Genomic DNA, 25906 nt, shown 5'->3' on the forward strand with positions numbered 1-25906 from the left:
GCACAGAAACAACAACAATGTCTTCTTCTGCCCATCTGAATATGCCTGTCTAGAGGAAAACTGAAACCGGTTCAGGAATTTTTGCTCCTGGGAATATCAAAAACTTCAGGGAGCTGCTTTACTAAGCCATTTATGGCAGCTATGAGAAGCATCTAGGGGTCAGAAGACTGCATGAGCCAGCACCAGCAAATCAGCAGGAATCACATTCAACCAGTTGAAGGACTGGAGGTTAATAGCCTCTAGCCAATTCAGCAATGACCTGGTTAACTATAAAACCTCTTAAAATGGACTAATTGTTTCAAAGGCTTTACAGATCAGCAGAATAAGAAGAGCACAACCCTATAAACAATATAGACATCAGGCTGGTGGTGGAAACTTCACAACAGCATTCACACGTTTCGATTGATCTTCCTTTTAAAATTCAAAATCAGGTTTAAAAATTTAACAACTGCTGTATAGAGCAATGCTCTAGCATGGACAACGAGCCCAAGTTCTTTTCCCGGAATTTGCGAGAGGGTAAAAGGAAATTCTCTGAAATTCATCACCAAGTTTTACCAGTCCTCAAAATCTTTGCTTTGATCACCCATTTCCTGATGTCAAATCACCCTGCTGTACACCAGCCTGACATTCACAATATCACTCGGAGTAGGAAACCGCCTGTGTTTGAATGAACTACCATGCTAAAACCAGGTTGGTAACTACACATGGAGAAGAACAGGCCAGGCCAATTTTATTCAGTAGTGGCTTAATCTCCAAGGATGCTTCCGTCGTTTCTGTTCTCCTTCAAAGCCTATACTGTTCAAAACCCCATTAACCTGTGCAGAGTTCAAATAAATCAAGCTCAGCGTGTCTCAGGACTGCAAGAGCCTTCTGATGGTTTGGACCATAAGGCTCTCCATGTTGTCCTCTGCTCCAGTAGCAGCAGCAGCAAAGGAAAGCAGCCAGGACAGCAGTCAAGAACAAAAGATACCTCTCATGATATTTTGTCTTTCCATCAACCTGCCACTGAACAAATCCTGGAACCAGGGGATGTACTTGTATTTAATGGCACTTGATAGATACTTCATCTACAAATTTCCCCTGCTTGCTCTCTGAAGCCATGTAAACACTGTGGTAATGAGTTCAAGGGTTTTAAAAAACTTCTAAATAGAACTTGACACAGCTGTCAGATGCATGACATAGACTACAATGTCCTGTTGCAATACAGTGGTATTTATGAAAAAGCAAACAGAAAAGCTAAAGGCATTGGTGTATGCTTTGAAAAGGGAAGGCACGGGCCTGTCTCTTGATGCCCTTTGCAGGAAGAAACTTACTAGTGACACAGGGCCATGCCTGGAGGGATGATTAAAGGACCTGTCCTGCAAACATTTAGACACCAGCTCAGTTTCAGTGGGATTCCTCACATGCTTAAAGCAACGCTTAAAGCAAAGCAAGTGTGTAATGTTTGAAGAATGCCACTTTGCTAATGTTTGACACTCTAAGAGCACCAAATATTTGCTATTGCCTTGGACAACCTGGGGACTCTCAAAGAGATGTTACATACCTATTCACAGAAGGATGCAGGAGAATTTGAATCCCACAGCAAGGTGCACTGTGTCAAAGGAAGGTCAAGGGAACAGACCTGTTATTGAAATGCTAAGAATTCACATCTTTTGCTCTCCTGGTTTAGAGCCCCCGCCACCCGAGTCTCTTTCAGCCTCAAAAGTCTCTGCCAATACACAGTCGTGTTTCGGAAACACAGCTCAGTACACTGGAAAAGCTTACAGTTTCCAAATATTGTCTTTAAAAAGATTCTATAGTTTTTTCTTCCTCTAGTCATAACAATAAACCAAACCAAACCAAAATAAAATAAAATAAAATTTAAAAAGAGCACGAGACAGGCTCTTGCCTCACTCTCCTGCCCCTGCACATGGTACTACACCACGCTGTTGTATAAAACCAGTCACTGCCCAAAGAGTGCTGGAACAGCAAAGCTGTCCCGAATTACAGATGCAGCGCCATCCCCTGATGCAAGCACTATGCACATACAGACACCTCTTCTCCGACGCTTAAGGTGGTTTACTGAACCAGAGTTTGTCAGACACGTGGCCTGAAGGTCCGACTGGTACAACCTTTGCAGCAATACCTCCTTGGGAGCACCACAAATCCCTGGTACTTCCCGACAGCTCCCCACGTGCTGGCAGGGCAGGAGGGAGCTCAAAGCCAGGTCAGGCGTTTGGCAAGCACGAGGCATATTCCAGCGGTCCCTGAGCTACTCACCGCCACAAAACCCCAGGGACCTGACCGCAGCACCCCTGGCCCAAGCAAGGCTGCAGCAGTGGGGCAGCCGTAGGGAAGCCCGTGTAGAAAGGGTGCATCTCCCTGGGGTTTGGGCATCAGAGCACTTACCCACTTCCACGTTTGCTACGGGAAGACCTTACCCGCATTTCTTTTCTTGGCGCAAACAGTAGATTATTGAGGGTCTAGCTCTGTGCCCCAGAGGGGCACTGGCAGCAAACGTTGGCCGAGAGGAGTGGTTGCACATCTCGGCCAGCCTGCTTGCTTGGGTCCTCACCTGGCAGCCCTCCTCCCAGCCACGCCAACCCAACCTTTGGGGGGTAGCACGGGGGCCAGCCCGTTTGTCTTGGTAAGGGAGGATTTTTGACTTGGGCCAGTGCAGCAATTCATAACAAAGCAGAGCTGTGATGGAGGAGGGCTTGCATACACCAGGATGGGAAAGGTGGCAGAGGAGCAAAACCTATGCCAGCACTGCTGGCGGCGCTTCTCTGACCTGAGAAGTAAACCCTGGAAAAGCGGCATGAATTTAATGCTGTTGTGAGTGTGTAACTACAGGGAAGGTGACCACCTTGAGTCCTGAATAACAACTTCTTCAGGCAGGGTTTCGAGCTCCCCAGAGGAGAGAAGAGCTCTCTGGGAGTGCTCACGGAGCTGCTCTGCGGTGACACAGGGCAAAGAAGAAAGCAGAAGGTTTGAAAGAGATTGTTTTGGGCTTTTCTAAGTACATTCCTTTGTTTAGGATTAGAAGATAATGACTTCTGCTACGCTGCAGAGCAATTATAAAAATAATTCTATTTACCTAGTACCTTTTATCCTGAGAGACCCAAGGGGTATTTATGACCCATAGGCCAGATTTTTTAGCTTAGGAATGTGTGCAACTGCAAACAAACACCTTCTGGACTTGTTCAGTCCAAACTTTTGCACGTGTGAACATCCAACTACGTGTTTCATTTCATCTGCTTTAAAACAAACAAACAAACAAACAAGAAAACATGCTATTTGCAAAACTAATATCTAGAAATAAAATTCATGTGCTTTTAGGAAAATACTGAAAAAGCTCCACTAAGAAAAAACACACTCTAGTAAAATTACAAAATCAAGTGGGATCCTGCTACAGATTCCGTAACAACTACATTTAATTACACCCTTGCGTATCAATTTACCTCTGCTTTCTTGCACGTTTTTTTATTATCGCTTGAAAAGAATATCTCCCAGGCAACTCACTTGGGGGAGTGGTGACAACTGCTGTTTAATCAGTACAGCAATTAGCTTAAGTTCTGCTTAATGGCTGAACATTCAACCGATGGCATGGACTTAAGTGGTGTTTAACTGGGATGGAGCAAAGGCAAAAGCTTAAACCTCCATCTGATTTCAGAAAAGGTTGCAATGAAGATTAAATAAAATTTTTCAAAAAAGTATCAGCAACAAAAATTCAGTATGGCTCGTTTTCAGGATGTTTTTAAAATAAGCATGGTCCTCTTGGCCAAATACAGTAACACAATTCCCAAAGTGAACTTCCTAAGGGAGTGCTGAGGGTGGGAGGGAGGAATCCTCCCACTGCACAGCTACTTTACATCAGATGGCTGCAACAGCTTTCTGCAGCCACGCTGCTCTCCTGCTCCAGCTTGGGGCACAACCAGGAAAATCCCTGCTAGATTGCAAATGCTTCCAGATGCACTGTAAATAAGCTAAAGCAAAAACCCCACCAAACCTTCCACACCAATTCCCGTGCAACTGAGTCTCCCAGAGAGGTCAAGAAATGGTTGTGGGCTGGGGAATGCAGCTCTCAAACCCTGCTGGGAAGCCTCGGGGCTTCTCTTCCAAGCTGTGAATCACTAAAAAACTGCTGCTGCTGAGTCTGGGAAGGGCAATACCGCTCTGAAAGGCTTATCGCCTCTGTTAAACGCTGCAAAAGAAAGGCAGCGGGCTCAACCAGCCATTTAACATCCTGCAGAGGACACAGTTTTGATTGAAATTCTGATTTGGGGCTTGATAGTTTTGCCAGGGAAAAGAATTGGGCCTTTTGAGTCTGATGAGAAACCAAGCTGTACTGCATCATTCTGAGATTTTTCTTGAACGATGCCTGAATAATTGCTATCTTGCAGTTAGAAGTGAAATCGTACCATCTTTCTCAGCACAGGGTACATTATTATTTTTATTATTATCATTATCATCATCATCATTATTATTATTTGCATGAAAAATAACTAGATAAAGGATGATATTAATTCTAACAAAAACTAAGGTGCTCTTAGTAGACACAATATATTACTGGAGTTGAACCCTCAAGTGAACTGTTTTTATCTATTCTGTGATATCTGCTTTTATCTGATGTTCTGAATATGAACTACTGCAACAAAGTAGTGCTAAATCTCTGCTATTCAGAGGCCAGGGCAGAAGATACAATTCAATTTACTTTAAGTGGACATGATTCACTAATTTTTAGAAGCCTATGAATAGCTCTCCATTTTATGCCTGTGCCATATATAACGTTCATTAAGTTTACCATTTGGGTTGGGTTTTGTGTAACAGTGATTTTTCAAGCCTTCCTCCTGAATTAAAAGTGAGGATCAAACCAATTTGTATTCTCTGAAAACAAACAAATACAAGTCCCCAACAGATGTTAAACTGCATGCTGCATTTAAAAGGCATGCAAGGCACGAGCGTATTGGGAAAAAAAAAAAAGTTGGTGCATTAGTAACGGGCTTGTAGCATCATTTCTCCTCCTCATTTCTTTCCAGTAGAAAATATTTTGTGAGAAAATTGTGCTGCTAAAATATTATAAAAACACAGTATGTGGTATCAGCTGTCTTAGTGCCACGTTCACAATAACAGAAGAAGCCCTTCCTAAGTGTCATGAAATAAATACAAGAGTATATAGGTTTTAATCGACAGGGCTGCTTCAATACAGTCAATTGGTGTTCAGCTTCGCGCGCGCGCGCACACACACACATACTGACCTTCTGCTACACCACCACCCACATATTGTGCTCTTCAGAAGTATCTGCTCACCATTAAACAGACAGCTTTCTGCTTTCCTAATCTGCTTTGACTTTTCAGAGTGGATTTGGCCACACATGAAGTTACGCCGATACATCAGTTTACATTCACCCCTTCGCTTACACCAGCACAGCTCTTCCACCAAGGCTAGCACTTGCTTGTGAGATGCAACCACATGTAGTGTAAATACAGGGGTTGGAGAGCCCAGGGGCTCCTTCTGGAGACCCTTCTCCATGACAGCCGCAGGCTCTACCCTTTACTCCGGCCACTTTGTCCTGCCACCAGATGACCCGAAGGGAACACTGGTTCCCACCTCCGCCGTTCCTGCAGGGGATCCCAGAGCTGAAACCTTGGCGGGGAGGGCTGCTACTGCTGCAGAGAAACTGTCTCAACTTGAAGCTCTTCAGAGAGGGCAGGGAGTAGTTTCACCAATCAAGAAGTTCAAGGCAGAGGAGGGGGGGCACGTTCCAGCTTTTAATATAAACATAAGGAGCTCTGCTCAGCCAAGTTGAATTTTTTTTGTCTCCTTTGTAAAGCTCATCGAGGTGTTCCACACGGCAGAACAGAACAACAGGGTTGTTTAGCACCCCGGGCAAAGAACAAATGTTTATTAACTAAGAGAAAATATTCCTGCTCAGACATGGCCTGGCATGCACAGCCCTGATGAGAAGTCACTCCAACCTTCTACATTAAACAGACTCGGCTCTTCATTAAGGGTAAAAGAAGTGTCTGCTCCACATGTCCATCATAGCTCTTACTCTTTTTTTTTTTTTTAAATAATATACAAATTTTTCCATTTTAGCTTTAACGAACCTGTCATTCCTACCTGTAGCCATGTGCTATGTACATCATGGCTTCAATGTAAAAGGGTCTGTTAGGTCTCCTAATAACTCCGTACTTCTTACTTCCATCCCTCCTTCCACCTCTTTAGACACTGAAAATACACTATCTTATTTTAAACGCTCCCAGAAAACATGTATGTTAAACAAACCTGAGAATTGTTTAAAATCCCAAAGCTTTAGCAAAGTGCAGGTGAAGCTGAATGGATGTTAGATCTCTGCATGCAAAAGGAGCAGAGACTTCAGGACATGAAGCTGCTGCAGAAACACTTTTTATAGTTTTATCATTTCATTTTAAAATTAAGCACAGGAACTGTTAACCAATGTTCTGCTGAAGTTAACAGGCAAAGTTGCATCCGCCATTAGTATCAGGACCACAGGGACAACAGTACACATGCACACAGTTTCACCGTGAAAATAAGCTAAATTTCTTTCTGGGGCAATATCCCTTATTTGTACTTCCTCCCTACAGTATGGGATTGCAATGCCCCCCCCGCCCCACCATGGGCTAAGTGCAACCACTGAATTTGGATGAGTAATGACTGGCTGGGCTGAAATGTCTCCACTAAAATGTTCCTCCACCACAACGTCTGAAGCCTTTTTTGTTTTCTGGTTTTTAGTTCAGACTACAAAGTCCACAGATTCAAGCAGGCACCCCATGCTTAAGCCAAAGATTTGGACTATGGAAAGTTCATTCTTGTGTGGTAATGCAAACAGAGCACGCTGTCACCTGGAAGGGACTAAAGGAACAGAAACAGGATGACATGCAGGAACAAGGTTAAAAAAATACTCTGCTGAAATACAAAACACAATACAATTACCTGTACAAAACTGGACAATCAGCATTCATCTCAGTAGCACTATAGCTCCTAATTGCATATAACAATCTGCCAGGTATCAAGTCACTCATCAGGTCTACCACCTCAGCACAAGAGGACAGATGGTTCTTTTACAACATGCATGTCTTCCAGAGAAAGGTAGGAAAAGCCAGTAACTATCCCAGACAACTACAACATCTCTCCTGACTTCATTGTCTCCCATTCATAAAAGATTGGCTGCAGTAATTTTCTTCACAAGCAGCGTTAGAGGGAGTCTGTGACCCCAGGGCAGACATTTTGAAAAACCTAAAGATAACTCCCTGATAGAGAAGCAATGCTAGTATGAGAGATGTCTAACAGATCCTATACTACGCATCAGCTGCCCATGGAACAGCATTTTTAAAAAAAAAAAAAAAAAAAAAACAAACAAAAAAACCAACAAAAAGACCCTCCTCCCCAAAACCCTTTGCTCTTCCAAATGCTGAGGAATGAGACAATGCAAGCAGAACATACAGCTTTACTCCTCCAACCAAGGGCCACGCATTAGACCTCTGCATGTCTCATGCAGAAGGGATTCACCAGTCTGCAGTGTTGGCCATGGGCATTTAACCATATTGCAGGCAAGTACCAATTTGAAATGTGGGAAGGGACCCAGAAATCTCTCCCCAAAGACAAACGTATGGAATTCAACCACGTTATCTACAAGAACTTGGAGACATCCCAACAACAGGTTAGAACAGCCCTGACATATCTGATGCTTCAGCAAGAGCCCTGTGGGAATAGCTCACGCCAACCTGTGCAGCTGGCAAGCATCCAGTTTCCACACAGAAGATCGGGAGAATCCCAAGAACTCACCAGGACCGCGAGAAACCATTAACAACTTCAAAGCCAGGGGTATAAAAACAATTTTCCTTTTTGAAGGGTGGACCAGAAGACCCATAAAAGCAAAGCAGCCAATACACATTTGGAACTGTCCAGTAGCTTTCCAGTTGTAATGTTTTGCTTCTCTCTTGGCAGAAATGAAGCACCTTAAATCCTATCTATAATTATGTGATCCAGGAATCCTACGTGCTTTTAAAACTGCTAACAGACACAGTCCTGTGGGCCAGTGAGCATAGCAAATGACTTCTCTATCAGACGAAGGATAGAGATCCACTGCAAACATAAGTCATATGATGATGGGATACAAGAATTTCCTCCATCCTGCCCCTCCCCAGAGATTTATATAAAAGCAGACTCTCTACAACATCACCCACTCAATCTCATTTCAGCTCTAAAAGTCAGATTATGCTTTTCAGGTGTGGCACTACACACAGCACATCCTGATTTCCTCATTAATTAAAACCTAATTCTGCATATCAGCATGGACATTTCTTCCAGATCAGAATGAAAGCCCTTGCACACAGCCTTCTAACTGTTAGTTGCATAGACCACGTGCCGAGACTGATCATTTTAGTTTAGTCATACCTTGATGCTCTGTTAGTCCTACTGCTACTCCAGGAGAAAGCTGTCAACATTGCAGAAGTCAACACTGCTGATCACTTCTAACTCACACAGCCTACCGTAAGACCGTAAGGGTTTGTGCTGAGAGTGAACATCTCCATCCTAAAGAACCTGAATTGCCTCCCTAGGCTTTCTGAGCTTTCACTTTTCTTATACCCATGTCAGTTGTACGCAGTTTGGAGTTAGCTCACTGGTGATTTAAATGAAGGTGTTAGATTCACACTCCCATAACGGAGACGCTTTTCCCTCCGCAGACCCTCTGGTGGGCTCGGCCATGTTGGGCAGAGGTGGCTCCTTCAACCAGTCCAGTCTCACTCAGAAGCATGTGTCTGAACTTGACCTGTGGTCCTAACTGTGTTTGATGCAGCAGAGCTTTGTGTTGCAAATGCAGGACTAGGATTGAAAAGAAGTATATGAAAAAAATCAATTTCACAAAGCACTTTTACTGGCAGAAAGAAGTTCCCCAGAAAGGTCAAAATCGGGTGCTACAAGCAAGTTGCTAGATTCTGCATACATATTCTACTAACTATAGAATAATTTCTGGTATTAAACTGCTGGGGGTGGTATTTTGAATTGTATCACTGCATGTTTGAAAGATGATGAATCTACCTCCTCAGATTAGCTTTAGGGAAACAATTGTTCTCTCTCTCTCATTATTTATTTATTTTTTTACATTTCATTACAGCCAAGGCTTAGGTTTTGAACCCAGTGACTAACCAAAACAACATACCTTCTCTTTTAGAAGGTGAAAAGTAGGGATACCTTTCAGCTGAAAAGCAGCAAGATCTGTTTTCCATTTAGTCTCGTCACTGCCTCCTCACTCAGCTTCCTACTCCCTCTCTTTGCACAGCAGGCTCAGATTGGGCTAACAGGTTACACTGCGCTAGTTCCCAACCTTATCTTCGCTTAGTAATCCCACATATCTTTAAGAGGCACGAACAACCTTTGCAGAGCGCAATGGTGAATAGCCCACGACCTTAAGGGGGTGAGCTCTGGCATGGGCCTTTCGGTGAAGTACAGAAAGGCACCTCTTCTCAACTCCTCGGAGCTGAAAGTGAATTTCAACAGAAGTACAACCGCACAGGAAGCATCTACTTTCCCTTCAGTGAGTGTCAGGGCTGAAAAATCAAAATCAGTATATTATATGCTGCTCCTGCTTATGTATTGCAGCAGTTTGCATTATGTTTCCAAGAAACAATGAGAAGGCTGGATTTAAAAATAATAATAATAAAAAAAAAAAAATGTAAAGGCTATGAAATTTTTTCCCCTCCCACAAATATGTACAAAGTCCTTGGATATTCCCATCCGTTTCTTGCCTTGTCTTTAAAGACATTAATATGCTTAAATACCTGGGAATTAGGTTTCAATTATCACAATCCCCCAGAGGCGTTTTTTACTTTTTCTTCTTCATTATGCAAAGAACGTGAAGCAAGATCAGGTTTTTATGAGCCCACCCACAAAGGCATCAAATATGCTGACTCTTAATAACAAATTTGGAATGGAGAACCTAGTCTTGGTGAATGTATTTTAGTGTAAAAAAAGAAAAATAAAAACTGGCGAAGAGGTCCTTTCACTCTAATGGCAGAACCACAGGACAGTAATGAAAGTAACGTGACTTCCCAGTGTCCCCAGAAGGTCACTCCATACAATTTCATCACCTGCCAGGGTACAGGGTAGATCTAACTATTCCTGCTGCCTTCTTTCTTAAAAAAAATTTATTGGAAAAAAAAAAATATCTGGCAGCTTCACTTCCATCCTGTTCTCCAGGCAGTAGCACAAGGTGGGCAGAAACAGCACCAGCCATCACTCACTACACCTCCCTGGTGTTGAGAAGACTGAGCTAGTTACCAGAACAATAATGCAAAAATCAACGGGTGTAGACCCATAAGAGGCAGTTAATACAATTATTAATAAATACAACCATTTAGTAAAACCATGCACTTACTTTGTTTACGCACTAGAAATTTTAGGCCTCCTCAGAAATTATCTTTCATCCTCTGGGAATGGAGTCTCATGGTTGGCTTCAAAGATGCTGGCACAAAGTGCAGACCTTTTGTTTAATTGCCCTCTTTTGAAGCAGAATATTAAGTCAAATGAAATTGAATATGAAAGGGAGAGGCCATACTGGAGTGGATGGGAATGAACGACACTAACGCAGACCATATCTGCCCCCTTCTCCCCATCTCTAATGTTATTAAGGCAAGCATACTTTCCCATCTAGCCTCTGCAAAATGCTCCAGCAGGAAAGAAAAAAAGAATGTTTTGGATGAAAAAAAAAAAATACTTCCCCAAGTAAATTTTATTTCATTTTATTTTTAAACATACAATAATATCCACAGACTGTGTATCTAAGGCTGGCACTCTCAGAAGTACCAGCTCTCTTCCCATTGTCGTGAAATCACTGATACCGAGTTAGACTAAAGCCACTTGACAAAAACTTCATTGGCAATGTTTTTAAAAAATCAAGGTTTCTATGCAGCAGATGTGTGAAAATAGGAATGTACATATACATACGTTTCCACGGATACATGTAAATAAATACATACAGAAATGCACCAACAACCTCACCTCTGTGGACACTAGGGGTTGGTTCCCCCCTCCCCCCCCCCCCCCGCCCATGCAGGACTCAGAACATTTCCAGCATGCTACAATTTAGTATTTGCATTCCTTCATTGAAAAGAAACTGCCAAAGTGGATAGCTTGAATTGTGTTTTCATTTGCTGATAAAAATTGTTATGCAAACAAAAGGGAATAACTACTTAGAGGATGGTACCTATGAACATGCAGTAAAGTGCTTAACTTAGACAAAGAAAACTTTACAGGGAAAAAACCCACATGGTTTCTTCTCCCTTTCCTGTAATAGCAAAATTTTCTACTCTCTTCACAGACATCCAGGACATTGCTTACTTAAAGCTTCCAAAATTTAAATGAAACCACCGCATTGTCTTTATGCAGTTTTAACGATTATAGATGCTACAGGTATTAAGTTTCTGGAGTGCAAGGAGATGGCTTGCTTAGTCATCTTAGCCGAGCACCCTGAAACTCCTCTTTAACAAGTTTGGTGCTGGATTTTTATTTAGCATCTGAAGAACTTCTTTTCCTTTCCCTTGTAAAGTCTTCACCTCAAATGAGTTATTGCAGGCTGGGATCTGATGGGTCGAGGGGCACAACCATGCCCTTTACTTCTGGCACTGGTAAGCGTATGTCATTTTCATGAAGGAGATAAACTGTGGTCCTAAAAAGGATGTTCGGTCTGGGATTAGACAGTTGATGAGTCACTACATGTAACACATAGCAAAAGGCAGAGGCCACGTGGATCCAAACTGCTGCGTACATTTAAGACAAATGCTTTCTTTGGGCAAATACAGAAATGCATGCTGTTCCCTGCCACGGCAGACAGGGAATTCTCCAGGCAGGCATAGATCCATGCCGTACTGTAAATTATGGCCTGCTATAAATGAAAAATGCTGATTTGGGGATTGTTCACTTTGTTATAATTTTCCAAGAGTAATATCCTGCAGGGAACAGCCAAGTTAATACAATGTTTCCACTCAAAAATTGGCAGCCTGAGCTCCGCCGATGGGGTGTATTTAATGAGAGTTTGCCTGCTGATAAAATGTTATTGCAGAACATGCAGGCAAAGGAGAGCCTCATATTTTCCATCCTGGGATGTAACCTTAGCTTAGCAAAAGCGGGTAACTAGCAATAGTTCTCTGGATTTGTAATACACCGTATATTTTTACTCTGTTTTAAACGTGTTCTGTAACTTATAAGGTCTTTCAGCCGTTAGAAGCATACAGACGCCGTTTTGTCTGGTTTATTCTCAAAGGTAATGGCTTGGGATCTGCCATGGATGACACTCGTACTCGTTATTTTCACGCTTGGCTCCAATGTGCCACGCAAGGCTCATCTGCTCCATGTGAACAGGAGCGTAACTCATGGAGCTAATCACCTCCGACACAAGTATTTGCTCATCTTTCCTCAACCTACTCACGGCTGGCTCGGTATTTTCTCCAAACTTCCTACTTCTGGCATGGCAAGTGAATAATTTACAGTGAAATGTGAAACTATAGTAAAGTACAAAACAAAAGCTGGGATCGAGCAACTGAACTGAAAAAAATCCAACGTGTCAAAAAGCCCCCGCTGCTCTGTCGTGAGCATGGCACGTAGGTAACAGATGTGTGCAGCCCTGAAACCATCCTCCCTGCCCCTCTCCCTACCCTACACCTACAGTGCTCAGCATTCCTTTAGCATCCATCAGCTTACATAAAGCTCACGAGCTGCCGAACTCCGAGCCTCACGGAAACGTACGGGGGGGGGGGGGGGGGGGAAAACTCCATTTCACTCTACATCTTGATGATCAGCATCACGCACAGATCAGGTTTCAACTTCTGCAGCCATCACCAGATGACAGAGCAGTGTGTGAACACGGAGAGCTCGAAGGAAGAAGCCAAGCACCACAAGAGCCCTTTGGGTTGGGCACAGGAGGAGGCACAGATGCACACCAACAAATGTTACGCGTCTCCCCAGGGAACGTGATCCGAGTTGTACAGAGCGGTGGTTTTGACATAACTTGTAGAATATCATTTTGCAACATAGCTGTTTTATGTCCAGTATCGTGCAGAGGAGGAAACAAAACCCCAAACACTGCCTTGAGATTGCAGGCCAAGTGCTCGCTAGAAGCTACTCACAAACATGCGTGTGTGTCAGTGTGTGTGTGTAACTCCACAGCTCCTCTCTCCACCCCCATATACAGTGCAGGGAATCTGCTAATGTTTAAATGGCGGGGAAGGTCAAGGATTGATTGTGGGAAAGCCAACAGTAATTTTGCTGCCCGACTCTGGAATACTGCAAACAGCCAAACTGCACAGCTTAAGAAGAAAAATAAAAGTTACCCTTTAATTTAGGACTTTAAAGAAACCATAGCTCTACTGGTCTTAGAATCAACCACCCAAGGGTACAGACCCACTGTACATTTCCATAAACTGAGGGCAGCAAGTTACTCCTTCGTAAGCAGAGCTCCTTCTACATAACGTGACAACAAGCTTTCCAGAGGTAGAACTGGGACTTCAGAAACCTCCTTGGTTACAGGCCTGCCAAAACCCCAATAACCCTCCCCGCCTTTCCTAAGCATCCCTTCAACTTTTCCTAGTGCTCCCCCAGAAGAAGAGGCATGCAAACACTTTGGCGAGAGGCAGAAAGATCTCCTGGAGACAGAGTGCAGCGCTGTGCTTGATCTGGAAGCACAGTTTCCCTTAACACCACAAAGGATGAACAAAGGCAGATTTGGCAGGAGAGCTTGCTGTCTACACAAGCACCCATTTGCCTTTGGTTACACACACACAACTTTGGGGAACACCGAACGCTGCAACCGTTGTTAAGTGTCCCAAAGAGCGAACCGATATATCTAAATGCTTATTCAATCTCTTGGCTGCAGGGTGGCATCTCAAAACATGTTATCTGACCCCCAGGCCGATCCCAGGAGGAGAACGGCTCTCCGTCTTTGCTTTTGGGAGTATGTTTTCCCATGGAAGAGGGCAGCTAGCGGGAGAGACCCCCTGTGCTCAGGAGTGGCTGTGTATTGCAACACCCTTGTTTGGCAGAGGAGGCTGCGGCGTCCCTGCAGCTGTCCTGGGCAGCAGCCAGGGGCTCTTGCTGAAGGTGCTTCGTCCCGTGTCCAAGTCTTTTATGAGTCCCAGACTTGCACAAGAGGACCAACGCCAAGTTCAGTATGTTCTTGGTTTTACCAGCTGCCTTTTTCAATTAAATTAATTTAATTCATAAGGGGATGAGAAACTATGAATAGCAAGGTGCGAAAGCTTCACTCGCTTTTGTTCAGGTTCCTCAGTGTTTAGCCAGAGATGTTCACCCAACAGCCCAAGGCCTCCGTTGGTGCCAGTGCGTGATGCAGACGTTTGTCTGGTAGGAGCAGGAGACTGAAAGCATTAAAGTGCCAATCCTATGTAAAAAGCATGGAGTGTCTGGTCTGTGCTACACACTTCTGTGCCAAACTGCTGCTAAGTGCCGTAAAAAGTGAGCGTCCCTATGTACTTCATCCCAAAGCTTCCAGCAATTTGTTCCGTTACCAAATCTCAAACCAGCTACTCTTTCAATCAGCTGCATTTTAGACCTCTGTGCACTACTTTGCCATTCATCACAGATACTTAGAAACCAGGTACTTGGCAATTTTTGCCCTCTCCACCCTTAAGCCATATAACAAAAAGCCCACTATGGACAAAGTCAAGGGGCAACAACTCAGTGTTAGGGCCTCCCTGCCTTTACTTCTCAGACTTCACCGCAAGCAGAACTCCTGGTGACTAGGTTCACCAAGGAAAATATTCAATGCTACATAGATCCTAGGCCTGAAGGATTTTCCTTTGAATCATATAAATTTCTCATCCAACTGGCAACTTCTCTTCTTGCCACGATGACTGGGAAAGGAAGTTAATGAGCGTTCACCAGATTTGAGAAGAAAACCTGAGGATGCTATATGAACCCGCTAGACTGTGATGGCACATGGCCATGTGCCCTGTCCAAATAGCTCGATCTTAACCAACGCGGGAAATGGACCGGACAAACTGTGCCAGCAGTTGAAATGTTTTCTAAAAACCACTGAGAAGAAAAAAAAATTCAATTGCTGGCCTCACAGAATACCATCGATATGTGACAGAAAGCAAGCACTGGGTTTCAAAGGGGTCATTAAGCTTTTAACTATCCGCTTAACATGAAGGCCACTAGCAATACAGGTCAAGTCAATGTTTGTGCATGATTACGCTTCAAATTTAGATGGGAAGCTGTTGTACATAACAGGATCTGTGGAGATTTGTTTCTCTTTCTAATGGATATAAATTGCCAATAAAACAGGGCCCAGGGCCGAGATGCAAAATGAAGCTTGAAGAACAAACGTTTTCACTGTCATTCATTTTCAAAATGCTACAAAGATCAAGGGGATTTTGCCTTGCCTGTCCAATGCACATAATTAAATAAAAATCAATTAAAAATAAATAAAGATTGCGGGGAGGGAGCACCTTTTGAATCAAATTACATGATGGCCATCCACCACATGGTGCTCTTCTCTTCTCCACTGCCCACCCCAAAGAAAAAGGCCTCAGGTACCAATACCCTGGGGGCAGCGAATTAACTGGCACTGCTGTCTGGGGGAAAGCAAACCCAAACTACCCAGCTATAAGCTGCTTTTCCTTCCTTCGGAGCTTCATCCAGAGGCACAAATCAGCCCTACATGCGCTCAACCACCTGAAAACTTCTGGCGAGGGCAACAGGCAAGTGGCTGGGCAAAGGAATAAGCCTATCTCGGCCTGGGAGAAGAGAAAGCAAACACAACACGCCCAAGACTGGCACTGGGTTCCTTGGCCAGGGAGAAGTCTCCATCCCCCTTCTTCAGGGCTTGATCCAGCCAGTTTGCAAGTATCCTTGTAACACATTAGTTAAGTGCAGAAGTTGTTCAGCACCTTTTCCAGGCTTCTCAGATACTGCAGGGCTAGTTTTTGCTTACAAAGGTCTTTTGTATTCAGAAATGATGCAAGATCTGCAAACCGACTATTGTTGTGAGATTTTGCCAATGTATAAAAGGACCAAATTCTCTTTTGATGGAAATACGCTATGAAGTCCTAAGCCCCTATGGGATCAAATGCCTTAAAAAAAGAAAGCAAGAAAGGAGATGTAAATATCCCACCTGCTATCCTGGCATGCTACAGAAAGTAGTGTCACTTTAAAAAAAATAACAAACAAACAACCAACAAAAAAACCCAAATACCACCCTTCCAAACACCCAAACCAGAACCCACTACTCCATGCAGGTGTCCCATAAATATCCTCTTTAAACCTCTACCCATAGTTGAATTTGGACTGCAGCAAAAAAATCTAATTTGTATTCAGCAGAAGGATTGCTGCTAATGCTGCAGGAAAACACAGTGCAGATTAATTCTCAATATTAATGAAAGCAGAATATCCCAAAGCTGTGAACTAATAAATAGAAAGTCTGGCTAATGGCAGTTTGTAGACAACATGTAGTTCAAAGCCTAATAGATTTTTTTTTTTTCTTTCTTCCCCTTTTTGTTTTCTATTGCTCCACAACTTACAAATCCTGACAGACTTTGCCAGAAAATGCTATCGATGGATAAATTAAGAGGACCCTAAGGAAGAGGTTAAGCAATCCCTCACCTAGCCGAGTTTTAACACCGTGAATCATGCCTAACCCAAACACAACCTTCCAGCTTATCAAGGAGACTCGAACCACTCTAGCCGCCAAGCCGGGGCCAAAGAGCGAACGTGCAGCGGGGCCAGCATGCGAGGCTGCGAGCGGTGCCAGGAGCTGCGGGGCAGGCAGAGCCCTCCCCCCCCAGCGCCCCAGGAGAGGGGCTCCCATGAGGGCATCTCCCACCCAGCAGCAGCCCCCGTGTAGCGCTTGGCCCTGGCTGGTGCCTACCTGCTCCTTGGGAAGTCAGAGGCAATTACCAATGGACATATTTCCCAAACCCATCGGATTTCGTGGCAATTTCCACACATGCACACACAGGCACTTTTTAAGACCCCAGCATTTACATCCTGCTGTGGCTTCACCCACCCTTTGTTTTACAGCTAAGTAAATGCCCGGAGGAAAAAAAAAAAACTAATTTCTTTAGTCTGTGTGCCCTGTATCGAAGCATGTAATTTCTTGATTATGTACAATTACTTGGGGTTGGGAGTGGGGCGGGGCTTAGACCATATCAAATCTATATAACAGTGCAGACAATTATAATACACAGATCCTGATTTTATAATCCTCTTTTGACTACCTCATGGGAAATCCATTATTCTGATCCCTATACAGTCAGTCCAACCCACCCAAACAAACCTAAAACCAACCCCCACCCTTCCCCAAAACCCAGAACCTGCTGAAGATTTAATACTTGAATTCAGGTAATTTTAGTTCCTCCTTGCTGCATTTTTTTTTCTTGGCCATACTTCTTCCAGCACTTACTCTGAGATGCTAAATGAAAATCCCCTGCTTTATCTGCAACAGATTAATTATTATTTCCATGCAGAATTCTTTAGTGCAGTTAGTTACACAGTGGCCTGAAATAAATACCCAAAACAACAAAAAGCAATTGAAAGAGTACTGCATAGGACTTCTCTTCAAGGGCTTGGATACATAAAGGACAAACAGCTTTTTCTGCCACAAGCCCTTTGTGCCAGGCAGCCCAGACTGGGAGGAAACCTGAAAGACTTGCATCCCTGCTTTTGAACGCTGCTTTTCCTGGCTGCAGACCCAGGTCTACGTTCAGTCCCGAGTACAGTACCTCAGCACTTTGGCAGGGCTGTGGAAGATGTACCTGAGGGCAGAATGTGACCTCGTGTTTTCATAGCACAATGCTGCAGCTACACTTACACTCTCCCCTTCCATTCCTGCTCATATAAAGGCACTGTTAGCTTTAGATAACAGCTGCCCATGCAGCTGCCAGCTGCACAGGTAAACGTTTGCTATTCCTCCCTATAAATGAAACTCTGCTGTCAAACTGAAGACTTTCTTATACGACTTTCAGAAGCCTCTGGTTTTTAACTTAGTCCATAGCTAAAGCAAGCCCTCTCTTCTTAGCATACCGCATCGCATGCAATCAGGAAACCCAGAAAGGGAACACATGCATTTTAAACAAGGAGCGCCAAGCATTATAAATAAATTTGGTGCAATGAAATATGGAGCCTACGAAATAATTTTCTAAGCCTTGCGAAGCTTCCTCCCCCTGACATCAGTCACTCGCTTTCGCTTTGTGCATAGGTTGCAAGTTACGGAGAAAACGTCTTCAGGTATCAGTCCTAGCTACCACTGCATCCTTTAAACAAGGCCCTGAACTTCATGTACTGGAATAATCTCGCTGCCTTTGATTTTGAATTTTAAAATAGACTGTCCCCTCAATGTCTCTGTGAGCAGACGACCAAATAAATTCCCTGCCTGGTTAAACCACTATGAACAGGGAACCCAGTTCCTCTGCCCCTGGGAACTCCTTTCAGATAAACAGTCATCAGACTTCTAAGCTTTTCTGTCTCTCTGTCTCCAAAAACATTTTTAATATACATCTAAAGCAGCTTTTAAAAATCCTGCTAGTGCTGGAAAGCATTCCCCATGTAACATCGAGTTTATCATCAGAGGCGAGTGATTAATTGGGTATCAGGCAGACAGGTTGCATTTTTAAAGGTGTATGTACATTTCTGAGATAAATCACTGCCTGCCTAATTATTGCTGCAGTGCATTCAAAACACTGACTACAAACAACAAAATACGTCGTTAAAGAATTCTACTTTTGACTACAAATTGAATTCTTTTTGCTATGTTTCAGGCAAGTTATCATACATGTTACGTGTCTGAATACCCTCACTAAAAATCTCTTCATTTAATACAGTACTGCAATACGTGTGGAAAATCTTTCATGAGCTGGAGCCCCGTGGCATGTTTGTACCAGAACTAAATTGAGTTACTGAAGAGACTTCTTGGGGTCCACCTCGCTTAGCGTTCCTTATCCTTTGGGCAGCACTGCAAAGATGCCGCATGCAAGTTTCCAGTCCCAGGATACAGCCACTGTCACTGCCTTTAACTTGGTGAACTTCAGAGTGCTTTTGGCATTTGTTCAAACAAAATGTAGTGAGGCTGTAGGATGGTTACAGAGTATAAGCCTGCTCCACCATCCTAAAGTACAAGTGACAATAAAGATACTTATCAAGGGAGAGTATCTGTGAAGAAGATCAGAATGGGAATTACAGAGAAGGAATATCACCTCAAGCGCTGGAGGTTATACCACAGTGAAAGCATAAAAACGAGAGGTTCAGAATCATTCAAAAGTGATCTTTTAAGTGTTCATGCCTACCTGACTCAGTCTAGGAGGGGAAAGGGCCAGCTGCCTTCCATCCAACATGGCTTTCACGCAAAACTTGTGAATTTTCACAGGCATTTTAACGGCACCCTGGCTTCACCAGGGCTTAGGTTCAGCTCTGAACATCCAGCTATAGCAGATGAGACAAACTTCTGCAATGCTCCCTCCTAAGTCACCCAACTAAGGACCCTCACGGGGGAGAAACAATGCGAGATCCCCAGTACTGCCTGTCCTTAGGTGGATCGCCAGGACTAGTCCTGGAACGTACTGGGGAGAGAGAGCACAGTAACCCTGCAGGAGCAGAGACACCACTAGAAGAGTTGCTCCCTCCAGGCCCCCACGTCATTTATCTCACAACTAACAATAGCTCACTGGTAAACAGTAGTAGACGAGACTAAAATTTAGGCTGCAGACCACAGGACTCATTTTTACACAGTTTTGTATTAGCATGTATGCAGAATTTTGTCCATATGCTGATTTCAAAGCACTTTCAAAGACTAAAGGTGCCGTCCAGAAATTTCTGTCAACAGGGAAAGGGACCAGCATACGTGCATAGTGTTTTTCTGGTTTTTATTTCAAGAATTAGAAAGCTGCATTTGTGCTTTTGTTTTATGCAATCTGATAAAAACAGTAGCTGTGGGGGAAGTCCACAAGAGAACAGTAATCAATAATAATGATGTGAACACAGTGCTACCGAGAGTAATAAGTAATTCCTCATAATCCCAAGTATGCTTTTTCTAAGCACATAGTTTTATTAATGCACAGATACTCAGCTCAGTTTCTAAGAGTTGATATGGATTAAGAATACAAAGAAATATAGTAAATTCATTAGCATAGAAAGTGTTCCTATACTAAAGCATCTTAAAAGGAAAATTCCTAAATAGGATATTGACCTTACACTACTAGGTTTTCAAGGATAAGGTATAATAGTCTTATGGAGTCCAGACTAGCTTAAAACCTTTCCTAGTCTTTCCTAGGTCTCTTGCCTCAACTACAACAATTACATTTTATTGTACAGAAACTTTTATAATATACCACATTATAAATAGACAGCAAGTCTATTTATTAAGGTTTAAGAGACAGCAAAACGTCATAATATGCACACACCCCAACACCGTTTCCTTGCTATCAAACACAGGTGATGCACAAATGTAATATGAAACCTTGTCCAAAACTCACGCCCACAAATCAAAACTTCCGACACTTCCAGTTACCCATTACTTCCATTTCAATCATCTTCAGTGGCTCATTGTTGAGAAATGCCAAGTATCTGCCCTCGCCAGTCACGCCCTACAAAATTGTCGCCACTTGAGCCTCTCAAAACCATCGCTCCCTTAAACAATGTCATTTTTGTCCCCTGTACAACAACGGTCCTGAACCTGTACCAACTCTAGGCCTACAAGCAAATCCTCTGATTTCAAAAGGATCACACATAGACTTGAAATAACGCATCTGCCAAAGCAGCTTGCTAGATCAGAGCTATTGCTATTATTTCCATTAAGAACTTTTCTCAACTTCTGAACAAATTCATGCTCTCCTTTTACTGTAGCGTTCAGCAAGTGTTAAGTTCCTACTCTCACTTTAGTTACGTGCACTTTAAAAATCTGTCTAATGTACTTTTCTAAGTGCTACATAGACGGGAGCTGCTTCAGTACCAGGTGGTATAGCAGTTGCTGTGGCAACACCATTTTTTTCCTTAAGTATAAAGCAAGAGTGCCAGAGGCCTCTATAAACTAAGAATTGCATATTAACATATCATCTCAGGGCTATAGTAAATAATTGAGAGAGAGAGAGAGAGAGAGATGTATACACATGCACACACACGCTTCTTTGTAAGAACTCCCATGTAAAAGTTTTGGCTCCAACACATCCAGTGCACAAGTGAAATGCCGCTCAACTCCATCAAGTTCATTCCAGCAAGTTTAGAGACGTTGCCTGTTTGCTAAACCATCAGATCACTGCTTTGGCTGGCAGAAAGCAATGCTGAAGTCACACCACTTTACACTACCTAAAGAATTCACCCATATTAATCCCATCCAACAATATATCTGGAAACAATTTTTTAGGAAAAGAAAGTGGAAGGACAATTACCAGAATATGTATTTACTAGACTTACTTTCAAGCATACCCAGGCAAAAGGCTCATTTCAAGTTATAACGCTGACACCACAATACCTTGTGATGTGATTATAATTTCTAATCTTACCTTCTGTTTCAGGAGAATTACTTTTTGGCATAGTCTTCATATAACACAGTGTGGTATTCTATATCAGTTTTTCCCTTTAAACTAGATGAGAAGAGTTTTCTTAGGCAAATAAAGTAATAAAAAAACCTGATCCTGCAGTCCTGGCAGGCAAAATATCCATAGACTTCAAAGGGATATTATGCCTAAGGTTTGCTGGATCAAGCCTCAATTGAAGATGCGTGTCCCTGCTGCAGTGTTACTGTAATTGAGAAGCAAGAGTTCCAGATTTTCTTCTTTCTCCTCCAGCTCTCCATGATTTTACCTTTTCCATGAACTCCCCTGCATGTAGCTGCAGTGGTTTTCTTCAAAGCTGTACTCTCTGAAGCTGGGGAGCCAGACTCTCTTCGAGGCCCTCCTTGAATTCCACTTTACCACCCACTGCCAAATACATCAGGAAGGTGGAGATGGAGCAAGCAATTTTATCACAGACAGTGGGCCAGTCAAGATCATTAGTTTAAGAATTATGTTATTCTGGGGTAAAGCGCTCCTGAAACTGCATAGGTGGAGACTGGAGAACATACTGCCCCAGGATATGTTCCTACCTCTGCTGCCACCCCCTAAAGAAAATTAAGTAAATAAACACAGGCAAGCGATAAATCTAGGAGGACAAACTCTGTGCCTATTTAGCAATAGGAACATTTCTGTTCGCCTCCTCCCTAGAGTATAAAAATGAAACTCCACCTGCAGGCAGGTAAGGCAGCTCCTTCTTTGCATCCCATGCTGCAGAAGTGGTAAGTCCATGTTCAACTCTTCACTATGCTTTGCATTATCAATGCATCTGCATTAGATATGTTGAATATCACCAACAATATCAGAGCCAGAGCAATTCACCGCTTGACTAAACTAATGACATATAGAGTATTTCCCTGCTCTCATCACTGTATTATCAGTGCAGTCTAACAGCTATGTTGCTTAATGCACTGTTAAATACCCTGTGCTATTTATTTTCTTGCAAGAGAACTTCCTTCTCTTCCCGCTTTGGATTATAGCCCATTTTGTATCACACTGTGGCTGATAATTTGTTATTTAACCAATCATGTGGAAGGGATGAAGGGGAAAAAAAGGAAAGGTAGGAAGTTAGTAGCTGTGAGAACAATTTGAAAGGGTCCATACATTGACACAGCTTGTAAGCTATGGACAAAATTTAAGTGCTTCTGCAATTTTTTTTTTTTGAATGGCATATTAATGCCTGTGAAAGTAATTACACCTTTTTAATGTTCACATTCTAATAACTGTCATGCTAAAAAAACACAGAGAAAACTAACGACAGAATAGAACTATAGTAAACTTCAACTGTTCTTCAGTTTTCATACAAGACCTGCAGCAACATTGCCCATTTCTGCTGACCTAGTGAGCGCTTGGCAGAGATAATGAAAAAGCGCCTATTCTCCACACATGGGACTACAGCTTCAGGTGTAAACCTACCCCGGCCCAACCCAGGTGAGAGAGTTCTGCGCAGTTACAGCAATTGTGGACCTGACCCATTAATTTTCAGCTGACGCTATTTTTTTTTTTTTTTATTTGAGTTATTACACTTTCAGAACGAAAGTCTTATTTTATATAATTACATAAACACAATTGATGGTAGCAATTTATTCCAGGGGCTGAAGACGTTCACTGGCAATCTAACAATGGAGGGAATTATTGCTGACAATTTTACAAAAGCTTTTATCAAAGTTTATGGGCCATTAAGCCCAACAGTGCAATTACCAATACGATATCATCACTCTCAACAGTACAGTGTTGGCCCAGAACAACCCATTTTCTAATCCTGTCTATTATAACTAGTCTGTTTACTCAGAAGTCATACGTTTGCTATTTCTGAAATGATCCAGATTTTTGAAACAGTATTTGAGTTTAGTTCATAGACAGGATCCAATCGGTACCATACTAAACTGGAAGAAAATAGCCCGAGTCCCTTTCAAGTGCCCATAACCAATTCAGATTTTCTCTTCATATGAAATACAAAATACAGACATCAGCTGAGCATACAAGCATACACATATTAAATTCCACGATACACGAAGGCAGCTCTGGGAAAATAGGAAATACAATAAAAAAGGGAACATTTCTCTCCAGAACCTCAAAGAATTAAGTTCTTGACCTGACCTTGGCATTAGCACCTTCCATGCCCTATGCTATCATGAATTAATTTGGTTCCTAGTACTAATGACCAGATGCAAAAGAAACAGAGAAGGTGTTAATTAGCTATTTTTACTCTTAATTCACTGAATACCATGTGCTCATTGATGCAAACCAGACTGCTGCTGTTCAAATCAAGACGATCTTCATTTAGAAAAAGGGTCTGTTCTTCCTTTTTTGCGCTTGACAAATCTTTTCAGTGTCAGGGAGAATTATCCACACATACTGATGGGAGCACCTTACACACTGATGAACACAAACTTCCATGGTGCTGGATTAGTTCATCTACCATAGACAACTGTGATAAAGTGATGCTGCCTAGGGGATCTGCCTCATTAAGGATGGAAGAGAGAACAAGAGCAGCTCTGAAATAATAACATCATTAACAAGAGCACCTTACAGATCTTATTAGGTAGGAAACAGATTGACAATACCATCATTCAACACTTAATTACTTTATGAAGACCAGATGGAAATGAGAGAGCATTTAAATGATAATCCTTTCAAATCCCAAACAAAAAGACAAATATCAAACTGATCCATTAATTGGGCATGTTCCCAAACACAGATGTTTTAAGAAATGATCAGATCCTACCAGATAATTGAAGATGCTCAAGTTTTGACTTCACCTCCTACTGCAGACATCCTCACTGCAAGTGGTCAGATTAGGAAATACAAGTGGAAGAGATCACATTTTTCCCTTTACACTGAATTAAAACTGCTGCAACTCAACTACGTATCATCTTTTCCAGGTAGGTGGAAGCTGAGCGTGCAACATAAGTATGAATTGCATGTTTCCCTTTCTGGATCTGCTGAGAAATACTTGACCCTGCTCCTACTCTCAAAGACTGAACTTCTGCCATTAATTTTGGGGAAGTGATAACAGCATCAATGTCTACCTAGATGCTACAACCACGACAATAAAGGCAAAACATGGAGCTGATATCACCTTGCAAGCCTCATGCACTTCATTCGATCTGCTGCACAAAGACACCAGCTCAATTCTAACGTTGATTTTCCCCTTCTCCACGAGTGAAACTTCAAACAGAAGCCTGTGCTCTGTCCCCAACATGTAGGAGTACACAAGGACCAGTTAGAGAGTTTTTCATTAGAAAGCCAAACACCTGTATGGACGTTCAATGTCCTGCCAGCCATTGTGCCTTGGTAAGGACAGTCTGGCTGTGAGCAATCAGATACGAGTCAAAATTCAAATATTGAACCTGAAGAGGGAAAAACACTCTTCCTGGGCAAAATTCATCTTCTGTTCACGATACCGGAGGTCTCCATTGGGAAAGACCTGGATCAGTATCAGAGGAAGGGGAAGATAGGGCTGTTACTAGGTTTTCTGACAGCTTGTTTTTCAGGGAGTGACTTCCCTCCCTTAGTCTGGCTCTGAAAACGAAGCCACACTTCCACCACTTCCCAACGCTCAGCAAACACCAAGGGCCCTGTGTCCTACACACTGCTCTGTGGTGCAAAACCCATGTTCATGCGGAGGCCCAACAGCTTCAATTATGGTCTAGCTGTGACAAAACAGCTACCAGAGTCAGGATTTTGCCAGCTAACACTTCTCTTTCCAAAAAATTGGTTTGTTTTGTTCTGGTTTCATCGGTTTTCCACTTGGGGTTTTCTGCTTGTTTTTAACAGGGAGGGGGGAAGGGATGGACTTGGTGCAAAACTAGTCTGAAGAGCAGCAAAACAAATTGAATCCTGTTCAACAAGTGAGAATGTCAAGTTTCCATTCATGAGAAACAGGCTGCAATAAAAATGGAGGAGAAAAAAACACTCCACACATTTAACAGCTTTTGACTAAAGGCACTTTCTGTTCAGCAGTTCCCAAGAATGTTGTGCCAACCACTGATGGGCTCGCACTCAGGGACTTGAGGACATCTCCCCACCACTTTTTTGTGGGAAAGGTTTCCTTGTCTTCACATGCCCAGTAGATGATCTCTGTACCTTCAGATTTAACACATGAGAAGTAAGCTTGTCAAACATTAGTCACATCTGCTCTTACCACAGCTTTCCCTTCCCAATGATTAAAGGGAGTGAAGAAGGATTGTTTTTTCCAGCTTCCAAAGTCATAGTTTGTGCAGAGTTTACCACCAACTCCTTCAGGTAGAAGAACTGGTAACTTCTACTTGCAGAAGATAAAACAGTGATCACATATGCAAAATGTTATTTTTATCTGGCACTGAAGATTTGGTATCTTCATTATTTT

General features: G+C 42.8%; 1 protein-coding gene across 2 annotated transcripts in view; it reads right to left on the reverse strand.

Annotated features, from left to right (window-relative positions):
* The window catches only part of EGFR (epidermal growth factor receptor), a 167112-nt gene that overhangs the window by 131205 nt on the left and 10001 nt on the right, over window positions 1-25906 (reverse strand). The window lies entirely within an intron of this gene.

This window comes from Accipiter gentilis, chromosome 14 (assembly GCF_929443795.1).
Source record: "Accipiter gentilis chromosome 14, bAccGen1.1, whole genome shotgun sequence".
Lineage (NCBI taxonomy): Eukaryota > Metazoa > Chordata > Aves > Accipitriformes > Accipitridae > Astur > Astur gentilis.